General features: G+C 42.3%; 1 protein-coding gene across 1 annotated transcript in view; it reads right to left on the minus strand.

Moving 5' to 3' along the window:
• LOC311270251 (acylphosphatase-2-like) overlaps positions 1 to 14,077 on the minus strand; it is a 39,216-nt gene extending 25,139 nt beyond the window's left edge. Inside the window, exon 1 of the mRNA XM_084375006.1 lies at positions 13,872 to 14,077. The gene's annotated coding sequence lies outside the window, so the exon portion shown is untranslated. The remainder of the gene's footprint in view (positions 1 to 13,871) is intronic.
• Positions 14,078 to 15,713: the final 1,636 nt, after the last annotated feature.

Genomic DNA, 15,713 nt, shown 5'->3' on the forward strand with positions numbered 1-15,713 from the left:
GGAGGAAACGATGGCTGAGCCTGACTTTATATCATCAGGAGGAGACGATGGCTGAGCCTGACTTTATATCATCAGGAGGAGATGATGGCTGAGCCTGACTTTATATCATCAGGAGATGATGGCTGAGCCTGACTTTATATCATCAGGAGATGATGGCTGAGCCTGACTTTATATCATCAGGAGGAAACGATGGCTGAGCCTGACTTTATATCATCAGGAGGAGACGATGGCTGAGCCTGACTTTATATCATCAGGAGGAGACGATGGCTGAGCCTGACTTTATATCATCAGGAGGAGACGATGGCTGAGCCTGACTTTATATCATCAGGAGGAGACGATGGCTGAGCCTGACTTTATATCATCAGGAGGAGACGGTGACTGAGCCTGACTTTATATCATCAGGAGGAGACGATGGCTGAGCCTGACTTTATATCATCAGGAGGAGATGATGACTGAGCCTGACTTTATATCATCAGGAGGAGACGATGGCTGAGCCTGACTTTATATCATCAGGAGGAGACGATGGCTGAGCCTGACTTTATCTTCTTTCATCTACTTTCATCTTACGCCAGGTTCAGACAGGACGCCGAAGCGCCGCAAAGCGCCACGCTCGGAAATTCTCCGGCCTCTCAGGAGCTCAGCCGTTTGTCCCTCCGCTCCGGCTGCAGCGTCATGAATAAGTCAGGTTCTGTACCGGCCTCACGCCGATCGCAGGTCTCAGCAGCGGCGGCACAAACGATCACACTGTGATGAATAATTCACTGAGTCCATAATCTATATTTCAGAGGAGCTCAGAGCTTCACACAAGCGTTTATCTGAGGTTCTGTACAGTTACTACGAGACGAACTGCCGTTTGTTTGTAGACGCAGAAATTCACACTGATGTACACGAAACACACACACACACACACACTTCACTGACATAATAGTGGATTAAACTTGAATGTAACTAAGTACATTTACTCAACTACCATATGTAAGTACATTGAGATACTTCACTGGAGTATTTTCATACTTCCACTCCACGACAGTTTGAAGGCAGATATTGTACTTTCTACTCTCTACTCTCTTTCTAACACTAAATTCATTTGATGACTTTAGTTACTAGTTACTTTGCAGATTACGTGCTGCATCAGAGCTAGATCAGTGCATTTTTAAAATTATTTTATTTTATAAGCATTTGGATAAAATGTAAACTCTGATTCTGATAATCAATTTACTCAAGTACTATTCGTATGGGTAACTTTTTTTTTTAACTTTCACTAAAGTAATATTTAAACACAGTATCTTTACTTTTACTAAAGTATGACCTCGGGTACTTTTTACAACACTGTTCATCTTCTTATGGCTGCTGCTCTTTGCTCGCTATCCCCGACTGTTAACGAGCTAATGTTAGCTAATAAGCTCATGGCTCAGTTAGCTGTGGAGTTAGAGATCTCGGGTCAGAAATCCACCTGGTCTTGTTTATTTTTGAGTCTGCAGTGCGTCACAAGTTATTTCAGACACAGTTTGGGTCGTATGATCGACAGTAAGTTGCTATAAAAGGTGAAGTTCTGCTCCATTTGAGGGAAAGTTAAGTGGAAACAGATCTTTCTCTTCTTTATTCACTCATTTAGTCGATGACGGAGACGTGAAAGCAGATAGAAACGGTGCCAGACTGGATCGACACTCAACCTTCAGTTTCCAGTGAAAGTGAGGTTCACAGGGAGGCAGATGATGTCATCATCATCATGTAGATAAAACATCGTGCGGTCAACATTTACTTTATAATGACACGTTAAAGCAAAGAACGGGTCTGCTGCTGGTTAAAAATGACAAAAATGTCCCCTCATACTTCACATGATGAAGCTTAGCCGTTAGGTGTTTTTCTGTGTTTCTATCTCTGGTCTGAATTTCCCAGCAGAGCTCCTCCTCCTCCTCTCCGCTCAGCTGAACTCTGCCTGAACTGCAACTTGAACCCTGGATGAACTTCACTAAACTGACCCATTAATCTACTTTGGGTGCAAAGCGGGCCATACGGCGGCCCATGAGGGACACCTCGAGTCAGCAGCGGCAGCAACACCGGCTAATCAGCGAACACGTGCACGTCAGAAGAGCGGATTGCATAAGAAGGAGGAAAGCTGGAGAATGAAAGTAGATTTTAATCTGTGAGGAGTGAAAACACACCAGAGCTCAGCTCAGATCTGATGAAACTCAGAGATCTTTAACATCTGAACGTTTGTAAATGATTTATTTTTAAATATTAGCCAGAGATAATTTCATATTAAGAGTCGGTGCAATCAGATTAAAGATGACCCTGCATGATATGAACATTTACAGATTGAGGCAGAGACTGTTTGTTCTTCTTTCTGCTTAATTTTCTAATTTGTTCATATTTGGTGCGTTTTGAACGAGCAGGGCTAACAGAGGTAAACAGTGTGGAAACCTTCCGCCTCGTTAACGGATCACACAGTGTGAAATACGTGTCATGACATCGTGGTAGGTAATAACAACACAAAATAATGGATCGGTAGCTCTGATACGTGAGTCGCTCACGAGAAACATTTCTGCAGCTGGAACGATGAATCTGATTCGCTGGTACTGATCAGGTGTTTTTGAAGCCGTTGTTGTCCCAGCTCGTTTAAAAAGTCTCGCTGCTGTCAAATTCACAATGAGCTTTTTATAGAAAGTCAATGATTGATGAGGTAAAACATTAAACGTATTGTCTTTGTACGGTTTCAGTTTGTGAAGAAAAGGATTTTCACATGATCACGTTCTGTTTTGTGTTTTGCACGGCGTCCCAACGTTTTTGGAAACAGGGTTGTATAACTGCTTCGGTCCACGGGGAGTCTGATCCTACATTTAGGCACCGGCAGCTAAAAAAAACCTCAAGCTGTCAGTAGAAGTCAACTGTCTGACTGCAGCATTGTTTTATGGTGCAGACGGGCCGTCATTTCAGACCGAGGGCCTGACGTTGCTCCGAAGGCTTGTTCTGAAAATACACTTCAGTATCTGATGTAACTAACATACTTATTTTAACCCAAACCATGATCCTTTCTGACCAAACCGTGCAACACAATCACCAGAATTAATGTTTGCTACGTACGTTTCTGCAAAACGACAGATTCCTCTCTCGTCACAGAGCTGTGCTGATGCTCTGGTCAGGTTTAGGAACAGAAAACACTCGGTTAGGATCAGGAAAACATCACGGTCGGAGATTTGGCAGCCTCGTCTTGTTGTCTTCAATAACTCCACCTCCTGATGTGAACGTCAACGTGAATGTGATATGACACTTTTGGTACAAATGTCAACCTCGGACGTATCTGTAGTTTTGTAGAAATATTAACTGCTGACATTATTTCCTGGAGGCTTTTTCAACTCGTTACCATGAAGACAAAGGTCACCTGACTTCGTCCTTTCCTGAACATCCACAGTCATATGAAGGGCAATAAACCTTCGGGGCGGAGGACGTTTGTTTTCACAATAACTGGCTGTTGGACAAAAAATCTTCCAATGGGACGGTTTTATCATCTCCTTTTTTATAAAATGACTCATCCATGTTGACTTTCATTGCTGCTTGAGGTTCGAAAACAAAACGTCTACTTTTTATGCTGCGTTGTGTTTCAGCGATTGTAGCTGCCAGTTCTTGTTGATCTTTATTTTTTATGAGGTCAGGTTCAGGCACAAAAACCTCTTGGTTGGGATTAAAATACCTGTTTTGGTCACTAAAACCACGGCTGGAGACGTCCTGACTTTCCCTCAAACAATATCCAGCATCTGACGTTACAAACATGCTTACAAAATGTTTAAACACCACGGCCCGTTGCCAGAAGTATGGTTTCACACTTACAGATGTTGGAACACATTGGCAAATTGCAGGAACTGGCTTCGCAGCCTTGTCGCCTGTATCTTCGCTGCCATCTCCACCTTCTGACATGAACATTTGGTCATAAACACGTAATGTGAACATGATCCGACACGTTTTGTTGAAATGTCAATATGATACGTAGCGTTTGATACATACAAATGTGAATGTATGAGTGGTTAACTGCCGACATTTTATGCTGCCAAGTAAAGTGAAGAGTTTCCTTCGACAGCAGCGAACGTGACCCTGGTTAGATTCACTCTGCAGCCGGTTTCCTTTAGACGTCCAGCAGCAGCTACGAGCTGCCACGTGCTGCTCACTGCGAAGGACTGAATACTCACACACTACGCAGATGTAAACAAACCCTCACACACGCACACACACTCACAAAGCTGGCACCAACAACTACACACACACAATCTTACAAACCACCATGTCATCACTGTTTTGTAAATGTAGGTCAGTGTGTGAGCATCCCAAACACAACCGAGAGGAGGAGGAGGAGGAGGAGGAGTGAAAAACAACCCTGAATGAATCAACCAAATGTTTTGATTTGTAACGGAGGCTTTGCAGCGTCTCTGCCTCGTGGCAACATGGGTGCTCCGTCGCCGTGCCAACCAGACCTGCCTTCATCCTCCTCCTCCTCCTCTTCCTCCTCCTCTTCCTCCTCCTCCTCCTCCTCCTCATTCTCTCAATGATGAGTGTGTGTGTGTGGGAAAGGCCTCGCGGGGGGTTGCATGTATGAATGTACAATGTACGCTGTGTGTGTGTGTGATGGTATGGGAGGAGCGACATGTGTGTGTGTGTTTCTACTTCAACGCACATTTCTATTAATAGCTGTAAACTCTGGATGACCCCGGAGCTCCCGGCGAGTCAGCCTGATTTAGTTTGGCGTCTCTCGGTGTAACGGCTCGGCCCGTAATAATATCGCCAACATGGAGGACCTGGGCCCATCTCGTCCCCGCACTGTACTCTCCAGAGGGAGTTACCGCCGTACAGTACGGGCGCCTCGCTCTTAACATGCTTTGACAGGAAGTAAGTTCCCATCCACTGTCCTCATTTCTCCACAAAGACTCCCTCCTCCTCCTCCTCCTCCCCCTCCTCCTCCTCCTCATACAGTTTTGTTTAAACTTTAAACCGTTTGGAGGTGGATCATGTCAGACCCGATAAGCAAATATGAAACTGTTCGCCGATGATGCTGTCATATCTGTCACAGATTGTTTGAAATTGGGCGGATGACGGGTACCTGAAAAGCAACAAAAACAGGTTGCGAGGTCTTTGTCAAACATCCAGCAAGAGCGTCTGTGATCCTGGAAATCCAGTTGGTGACGACAGCTGCGTCTCCAACAGCTCGACCCTCAAAACTGTGCTGACAGAGGTCGAACAAAGACCCGCCGCAGAGGTCAGGGATATGGAGGTCGGGTCGGACTGCAGCTCATGCTTGAAAAACAATATTGGTCATCCTTCATACTGACGGACAGACTGTCAGATCCCATCATGGTTCTCCATGAACTATTGATGACTTGTTTGACTTAGTTTTCCTGGTTCACAACACAGTGTGGCCTCTATCAAGGAATCACTGAATATTTGGAACAATACCGCAGAAGTTTCCATGATTTCCTGATCCCACACCAACAAACCTCAATGTGTTCAGATAAATGTTTCATTTTTAAGCCTTCAGAAGATGGATAAATATCAAAACTCATCTTCTGGACGCTGTAACAAGACCAGTTTGTAGTTTCATCATCATTCACTGAGAACTACAACTATTAGACACAAGCTATTAAACACAGCTGAAATGTCCTGTTGTCTTGTTAAAAACACCCACTTTGTTGATACAAACACGGTTGAAAAATGTCCTGTTGTCTTGTTAACAATATCCAATTTCGTCACCACGAACACAACGTCTTGTTAACAACATCTGCTTTGTTGTCCCAGAAACACAGCTGGAAACGTCCCAATGTCCTGTTGTCTCGTTAGAAATTTCTGGTTTTGTCGCCACAAACACAGCTGGTAATGTCCTGACATCTCGTTATAAACATCAGTTTTTTGTTGCCACATACGCATCTGAACAGTGTCCTGATGACTTGTTAAAAACTCAAAGTTTGTCGCCACAAACACAGCTGGGAACGTCCCTACAGCTTGTTAAAAATATCTGTTTTTTGTCGCCACAGTTTTTTGTAACGTGTTCGTGCAGCAACAGTTGATTACAGCTGAGAGTCTGAGATGTGAAGCCAATAGACAGCTATAAAATATTGTATTAAAAGACGACATATTAAAATATCTTTCCTGAAGCCCAGTAAGTGAACACGTAGCAGCCCTCAGGCTGTGCAGACGTCCTCCTGAACATGTTTATACAGTTTGTTGGATGGTTTCATTCAAACTGCCAAAACACATCCAGCCTGCAAACACTTTAAGAAGCAGCTGGTCTCGGTGGGAATTGAACTTGTAATACTGACAGTGTTAATGCCTTGCTTTAGCTCCACTTACATGTGTAGCCCTACATGTATATTTATATAAATGTGCGAAGGAGGTCTGACATCATTATTTTATGTGATGATTAATGATTTACTGGTTCTTTAATACATTTACCAGTCAGCTGAAATATTTCACTGCAAACTGAATCACAGCCAATCAGCAGTGACGTTCATCAGCTGACACAGAAGCAGCAGAATCACTTACAGATCTGAACTCTGTTTCCACTTTGTGTTAAACATTTAATCAGCATCTGATCATCTGGATCAGGAACAACTCGAGGTGATGCAGGTGTAGATGAAGACAAAATATCTTCTGATACACTGAGGCCAGATGCATAAAGCTGCTGAAGATTCACAACCAAAACTGTGTGAAGACAGAAAGCTTCTCTTCCTACAACCGGGTCAGACTGCAGGAGTTTTAAAATCAGGTTGCATCACTCACAAAGAGAAACTTCACAGATTTTCTTCTCTCTAATCTCACCTCACGTGATCTCATGGGGAAACAGACGTAAACAAGACGGAGACGAACATGATGCAACGACTTGTTGTAGTAACGTTAATACTCTGCAGCGAGAAGAAGACAAAAGCAGAAGAAACGAGAAAAAGGTGGCGGAGACGCGGTCAACACCGATCTGACACATCTGTCTATCTTCAGTGAGAACTGGAGGTGTGAAAAGACGTCATTAAAGGAGGCTGAAGCGGACGAAGTCTGGACGGTCACACCAGCATTAAAGGCTCACATCCAGTCTGTGGTCTCAGGTTTAGGCACCAAAACACTTCAGGAAAAGAAATTTTAAGTCGGTCAAACAGTCAGAAAATGTAATCTACAGTGTAAGAGTCACTCTTCTCACATGCAGGGACGTAGACATGAATTTTCCTTTTTAAACTTGTTCTGCAAGTCACGAAAAAAGTTGACAACTCGTGTCTGCTGTGATAATGTGTCGTCATCATCCTGACTTTCAATCATAAATACAAAATGTGTGAAAATATCACGGCGGCGCGATGAGTCTGCGAGCAGTTTGGGAGGTTTAGAGCTCGATCTATAAATCCCTCATGTAGGCAAATAATGAGGGCTGAACATCGGTACCGACCAAAGTCCAGAACCAAAGTTCTCATCTGATTATCTGGAGGAGAATCTGTGATAAATCAACCCAGAGTCTGTAGTCTGAGCTCGGCTTGTTGAGGGCAGCTGCTGCGTGGCCTCAATGAATCAAAAGTCTTGACTCTGTCGCTGCTTCCTGCCTCTCTGAAGTTATACGAGTTGTTTATGATAATATTTTATTTAGATGAGTTTCAAGTCAGGAGATCTGAAGAAAGGAGGACGGCTGAATGAAAAGACTGGAAATATGTGAATTAATGTTAAAAACAGTGTTTGGTGAACAGAAGAGCAGCTGCAGCTTCAAACCTCCGTCTCTGGCGTCTCGTCTCCTCGAGACTAAATTGGATTTAACAGGTGAAATCAATCAGACCTTCAACAGGATTCAGGTCTTCTCAGAAAACAGCAGTTGGTCCTGAGGTTTGAGCGCTCCTTAGAGACGTACAGTAAAAAGTGAGAGCTGCGAGGTTACATCAGGTTCCTGCCCTCCTCCTCCTCAACAGAGAGCTTATGATAGCGGGCGAGTGACCGAGGAGTCGGCCAAGTTCATGTTTTGTGGGATCAGACTCCTGATAATCTAACTGTAAAAGCTGCTCATAAATACTCGGGCTGTTTTGGCAACAGTTCTGTAATCTGTGCAGCTGGTGGCGAGCTCGGCCAGCGGAAAAACTGACGGCACCGACCGCCGCTGGACTGTGGAGCTGGAGCAGGACGCAGAGAGAAGAGCTCTGCGAGAACTTTACTTTAGGAAAGTCTCACATAAGCGTTGAAGGGAGTTCTGGTTTATTTCAGGCTCGTATGAAAGCTGCAGACCAGAACCTGCAAGCAAGGATTATTTTATCATCCAGTGATCTGCTAGTTGATCATTTGTTTTCTTGTTATTTCTCATCGTCCAAGGTCCAACAGGTCAACAAGTTTTATATAGGTTACATTTCCTAAATGTCCAGTTTTATCAGCACAATCACATCTGGAAATTGTCCTGCTGTCTCATGAAAAATATAGGTTTCATGGTGCCACAAACATGGCTGGAAAATGTCACGTTGTCTTGTTAAAAACATCCGATCTGTCACCACAAAGATGGCTGGCAAATGTCCAATTGTCTTTTTTCAAAAAAATGTTTTTATTGTTTTATCACCACAAACATGGCTGGAATTGTCTCCATGTCTTGTCAAAAACACCCACTTTGTCGGCACAAACGTGACTGAAAATGTTCCTAAGTCTCTTTAAAAATATCCAGAAACTCCACAAACACAAATTTCCTGATGTCTTATAGTTTTTGTAGCCACAAACATGGCTGGAAATTTTCATGTCACCTTGTTAAAAGCACCTGTTTTGTCGTCACAAACGTGGATGAAAATGTGCCGACATCTCGTTTAAAACATCTGGTTTTGTCGCCACGAACACGGCTGGAGGTTCAGGTCACGTCTGAAACCCAAAGATAATCAGGTTCATGACAAAGAAAACCAGCAAATCTTCAAATCTTAGAGGCTGAAGCAGTTTTCTGTGATTATTATAAAAATACTCGCCAGTTTATTTTCAGTCTATCCAGTCATCGCTGCAGCGTCACTGCCGACTACAGAAGCAGACCAAGACTGGCGGATGAGTCTCGGCCTGCCTCCACTGGAGCTTCGCTTGACTGTGTGAAATATCTGATTTAAGACAAACTGTTATAACGTCATCGCTGATTGTTAAACCTGCAGATTGACATGCTGGCAGTCGGGTTGAGCTTGGCGTCATTAATCCTCAGGAAACCGTCAGAAAGACACGTGTCGGTCTACACGTCAGTCCCGTGTCAGGGTGAATCCTCCCTGCAGCCCCCGGCGACCCTGCACAGGATCAGCAGTAATGAATGTGGATGGATGAATGAGTTTCCCCTTACGCTGCAGGCTTACAGGACAGGCTGCTTACCTTAAGCCTGTAATCATTAATGTAAGAGCACAGTGAGTAGTCTAAGCAACATTTGGGATTTAATGTCTTTGTCTGTTGAGAGTCTCTTTATATCTCGTCACCAAGATTAGCTCCGGTTTGATTTACAAGTATCTACAAATATATCAGTACATCCTCTTCACACTGGACCGTCACATCTTTGTGTGTGTGTGAACGGGTACAGTCAGCGTTCACTCCTGCGTCGCATCACTGCAGCAGTTTATCAGCCCTTTTCAGGAGTCATGCTACGACGTGAAGCTAAAGACGTCCATCCGCCTCCGTTCAGGCAGCTCCAACGTCGGTCAGCCAGCACTGAGTTTGAAAGAGACACTGAAGTTGTTTTCTATAGTTCCCTGTTTTTCCAACAAGTTCGTGATAGTTTACGTGACACACCAGAAGAAAAACAGAAAAACCACCATGAGACGAGTTTACCTCGTTTTCTTCTGTAGCATTTGACGTCACGAACAGGATAAACAGGGACGCATCAGACTGCATCCAGAAGACTTGTTTTAATAAGTCTTGATCAATAATATTCTGAGTGAGAAACATAGTTTTTCCCGGAGATGACGAGGGAAGCTGCTCGGGAGTGAGACATCTCCGACTGAACCACGTTTGTCTGAACGATCTCAACAAGCCGGCGTCCTCAACTTCAACACGTCGTAACAAAAAGCAAAAATTTGCGTGTTCATCGTAAATCTTAGGATTGAGCAGCAAAGTCAAATACCACGATATTTATGACCAAATGCCTTCATAACAATACTGCAACAATGTTGTAGGACGACTGTTGGTACTTTCACAAAACCAGTTGCGGAGTATAACTGTCTGATAAGTTCAGAAACTGACGAGACTTTAGTGTGACGAGCCTTTAAAACCAGGAAAAGACAACAGCAGCCATGTTTCCATAAAATGTGAAGAGAATATTAAGCAAACTTTTGAAAGTTCACAAAACAAATCTAAATGTGAATCTGGTGTGTTTCCATGAACCGTTCTGATCGAATGAACTCGCTACGTAAAGCGTTGGTCAGAGGACGACGCTGTAGGCTACGTGGCTACGTGGCTAGGGAGGTAAACAAACCAGGAGACAAGATGGAGGGGTGTTCAGGAGTTACTGTCCACAGGGCGAGTTGTGATCGTTCTTGCACGTCAGACAACATCGGACGTGTTGTCTGCTGTCAAGAGACGACGAAGAAACGATGATAATGCAGACAGGAAACAGCTGATCAGTCGCTACGTCAGAGTCTGTCAATCAAACGTTTTATTTACTGATTCACAAAAGACAAAAACCACCTCAAGTGAGCGAACAAACTTTTTTCCTGTAGTAGAGGAAGTTTTTATGTCGTATTTTGCCGTTTCGATTAAATATTTAATGCGATATCCTCCAAAATGCTTCACGGAAACACGGCTACTGATGAAATATCGTGATAAAATGATATTCAGAAGCTCAGACGATTTATAGTCGTCACACAAAAACGATATTGTATTGTATTGCCCAGCCGTAACGTGTGTGTGTCTATGTGTGTGTGTGTGTGTGTGTGTGTGCGCTGGTGAACGCAGCCCAAACAGAGCTTTTGTTGGAGGTTCAGATCCAGTTTAACAGAAACACCATCTGGCCGAAAAAAAAAAAAAAACACGCAGCAGAGATTTAATACGGCAGATTGTAGAGGGAAGACCTGTGTGTGTGTGTGTGTGTGTGTGTGTGTGCGTGTGTGTGTGTGTGTGTGTGTGTGTGTGTGTAATCTGGATTTCAGCTCTGTTTTCATACAAAATGTTCAGCGACTGTAAACAAACAGTGATCACAGCTCGATGTGTAAAATCTGTCACAAAAACACAAAATGGACATTTATGATGTTCAACTGACACTAAAGCATTAATTAACTAATACGTTTCTCACTTTAATTTGTGTTTCTGTTGTTGTTTTGTTGTTTTTTAATTATAATGCAGAAGAACCCAATCACCAGAATAAATGTTAGCTAAGTACGTTTCTGCAAAACCACAGATCAGTTTGAGTGTAAGTTTATTTTCTCTCTCGTCGCAGCGCTGTGATTAAACTCTGGTCAGGTTCAGGCACAAAAACATCACGGTTCAGATTAAAATACCTGATTTTGTCGCCACAAAAACATAAAAAATAGTTAAAATAACCTTAAAAATATCTACTAGTGTGGCTCCAACTGCTTGTTGGCTGTAATAAAACATCCTGCCTCTGTCTCTGTGCGTTTATTTGTTGATATATCGATATTGATATATTTTTACTCGCTGTATCGGCATCAGCCCTAAAGACGGAGCGTACGTCTGGAGGGTGAAACTGTTCATGAAACACCTGACTCAGTTTTAGTGGAGGACAAAGAGCTCATTGTTTCTGTCACGACTCTAAAAATCAAACCATTATCGTCAGAGAACAAGACGACGTGTTTACAACTATAATACTGTGAACTCAGCAGCAGAACCAGAAGCTGGATTAACAACCGGGCAAAACTCCAGGAGCCCAGAAATCTGCAGGCTTACTGTCTGTCCACCGACTCCTGGTGGTTCATTAACACGAGGGAGGATCCAGCAGAACGCAGCCTGAGATACAAAAACAGAAGAAGAAGCTGCTGATGGAGCAGGTGGAGAAGCTGAAGAGGGAGAGCGATAGAAACTGAGGTGAAAGAAGAGCGAAGAGACGGACGTTCACTGGATGGAGACGCTCCGGTGTTGTGTCAGAGTCTGTTCCCGTGTTGATGTGTGTCTCCTGTGTCTCCTCTCAGCACCGCGACGTGAGACGCTTCAAAACCTGCCGACTGATTAACACAACCGGCTGTTTCACTCCGACTGTTCACAGACCTGAGATCAGTTTCTTCATCAAACTGTTGGTTGTTGATTTGGACCGGAGTCGGACTGCTAGCCGTAGCCACGATGCTAACACTAACACCACAGGGAAACACTGGGAGGGACGGGGAAGTTCAAAAATGTCCATTTATACTCATGATCAGTATATTAGCAGACTTCCCAGCATGCATTGTTTTAGAGACCCTTCAGTTTATAGTTCAAACTAAACATGTGTGATGAAATCATCTTCTTCTTTAAATCGTGGTTATTAATGTTAATTAACGTTAGCTCGTGCTGCGCTCTGTTAGCGGTTAGCTAACGAAATCAACAGTCCAGCACTTCAACAAATCATCCACAGGCTCGTACAGGCGACAGAGACTCGTTCACGTCACAATAAAGAAAGTAGTAGAGATAAAGAGGTGATTAATACGAGTTAATTAACGCACACAACCTTTTAACTACGAGCGACTTCGTGCTTAAACCCGAGAAACTGAAAAAGGAAATGAAACGTGTTTGTAATGTTCACCAGAGTAACTGAGAGGTTTCAGCTTCATGTCTCCAGGTTTGTCCAGCTCGTTTTCTCAAGTTCAGTTTAATTAAAGTTTAGTTTCACAAAAAAGGAAAACTTAAAAGACAAATTAATTAATTATTAACTTAAATATCTGAAGGCAGCAGCTGAACTTCACGTTTTTAAGGTAAAAAGTGTTTTACAGTGTCGGTGCTGCTGTCCGACCCGATCAGGAGACGGGTCAAAGTCTTTGTTTTGGGTTTATAATTAATATGTTCTGAAACTCGTGTGTTTAATTGAAGATTACAGTCAAAGTGGGATTACTGGGGGAATGTAACTAAGTACATTTACTCACATTCTGTAATTTACTTTCATGATTCTGAAGTTCTTCCATTTTCTGCTACTTTATTATCCACTCAGAGTACTGTACTTTCTACTCGATTACATTTATCTGACAGCTTTAGTTACTTTCCAGATGAAGATTTTACACAACAGAAAATATGACGAGCTTTTAAAAACACAACACGTTATTAGAGATTAAAATAAACTTTCCCAATCCGTCGCTGCTGAACACTCCTGAAAAAATAACGTTAATAATTAAATAAATGATTCAGTAAATAAACTAATATTAAATTATAACATGTACACTGATATTTGTTTTTAATGTATTAATACACACATTTATTTATCCATTTTACTTTCCCAAACTATTTCTGTATTTACTTTTTACATTTCTTTGTGTTTCTGCCTCATTGACACGAATATCTTGCACAGCTGATCGACACACTTATAAACATCTAGAATAAATTAATGGTAATGAAAATAAATACAAAGAGGAATTTATTAAAATACTTATAAATACGAAAGGAAATTTACAGTCTCATATATTTAAAATGTATTGTGGTGCATTTAATAACAGTTCAAGTTAATTATTATTTTATTTCACATTTTTAAATATATGTATTTTTGTGTTTGGCAGCTTCGATCCTCCGTACATGAGAACAACCCTCAGTTTAACTAAAACTGACTTTAACTCCAAACTTTGTTTAACTGTATTCTGCAGCCAGTTCTCGTGTACTTGTGTACTTTTACTTGTAGTATTTTAACAACACAGAAACTCAACACACACACACACACACACACACACACACACACACACACACACACAGTTTAACACAACAACACGTGCAGCCTTAAACAAAAACTGTCCACTGACCTTCAGACTGTTTCTTCTTCTTCTTCTTCTTCTTCTTCTTCCTCCTGTAGATGGTTGTTTCGGATAGTCTTCTCCTCACGAGGCTTCTCTGTCTCGTGTCGTTTCCTCTCACCTGTGTCCACCTGCTGCACGCGCGCTCCACTGTGGGCGCGCTCGGTTTGTCGCCTGTGCGCTCGCTCGCCGGGCGGTGCAGGTGCAACAGTTGATACCTGAGCTGAGGAGGAAGAGGAATTATTTTAATATCGTGCATCGATGTGGAAATGTTTGAGGAATGAGCACGTGCTGCTGCTGCTGATGATGATGCTGAGGCCTGCAGCACGTGCTCCTGTCCGCTGCTGTTTACAACAGTAAAGGAAAATAACAGAAAAGTCACTGAACACTGAGCTGCAGCGAGTTTAAGACAAGTGTGAGTTTGTTCCTGAAGTACGAACAGAAAACACTCAGACTGTAGATTAGATTTTAAATTAATTAATTAAAACCGCTGCAGCTCCAGTGTCTCCGTCTCATTTATTTATTTATGTCACCAAACATTTAATAACTTGTAATTCTCCCAAACATCCAAATATATGTTCAGTTTGTCCGGATGGATTTTGGGAAACAGATTTTTTTTTTTCATTTGATGAAACGAAAGAAAAAAACAAAAATGTCCAAATTCCCCAAAAACTTTAAAATGTTAACACTGAAATTATTCTCTTCATTTTATTTCTTAATTTATTTTTAATTTAAAAAGTTTAAAGATTTTAATTTTTTGTGTGAAACTTTACGTAAATAATATATTCCTACACATCCAGGAGAAATATCATCACTCATAATAATAATAATAATGATAATAATAATGATCCAAGTTTATTATGTCTTATTCCTCTCATATTATATTAATTCACTTTTTCCCCTTTCTTCAAACCAGAAACACACATTTCTCATTAAAATCCTCAAACTGAAGAAACAACACTGAGAACTCCTCAGAGTCAGTGAAGCTTTTTAAAGAGTCATAAAACAGATTATTCAGTTTATATTTCACTTAATGTCACATAATTAACATAATGTAGTTTTAAATAAAGATTTGGATGAGACTTTTCATTCGTTTAAAGACTTTTAGAAAGAATAATTCATGATTCAAAACTATCACAAACAAAGTGACTCAACTATAATAATAATAATAATAATAATAATAATAATAATAATAATAATAATAATAGGTATTATTGTTATTATTATTGTTATTATTGTTATTATTATTATTATTGTTAGAAGGTTGCAGCAGTCAGAACACAGACAGGTTTATCTGCGCTGCAGTCCTGACTGCTGTCGACAGGAGGCGCTCAGGTTACAGCGTCTGACCTGCTGCCGCTGGGCTCACTGTGTGTGTGTGTGTGTGTGTGTGTGTGTGTGTGTGTGTGTGTTGTACCCGGCACAGTGATTTTTATTAGTAGACAATAGCGGCGCGCTCAGAGCTCCCCCCCTCCTCCCCCCTCCTCCCCCCCTTCCTCCCCAAAACGCACACATGAACGCACACCGATTGTGCACGCGCTGTGTTTGCCGACATGAATTCAAACTATTACAGTCGTTGAGAAAACAAAAGCCGAGGAGGCGGACTGCCCGTGCGCTTTTACGCACACGCACAGGCGCGCACACACTGCCAAGCCAGACAGACAGACGTGCGCTTTTACGCACAGGCTCAGGATCGGGGATTTTTACGCAGAGGAGAGGTGCATGCGCGTAAATACCGACACACACACACACAGAGACGAGACGTTCGTGTTGCTGGAGACGTTAAAGGTCGTCGGAGTCTCAGCGTGGAGACGCAGAGCAGCGAGGAGGCAGCGAGGAGGCAGCGGAGAG

The sequence above is a fragment of the Pagrus pagrus genome (assembly GCF_965226575.1).
Source record: "Pagrus pagrus genome assembly, chromosome: 15".
NCBI classification, from domain to species: Eukaryota; Metazoa; Chordata; class Actinopteri; order Spariformes; family Sparidae; genus Pagrus; species Pagrus pagrus.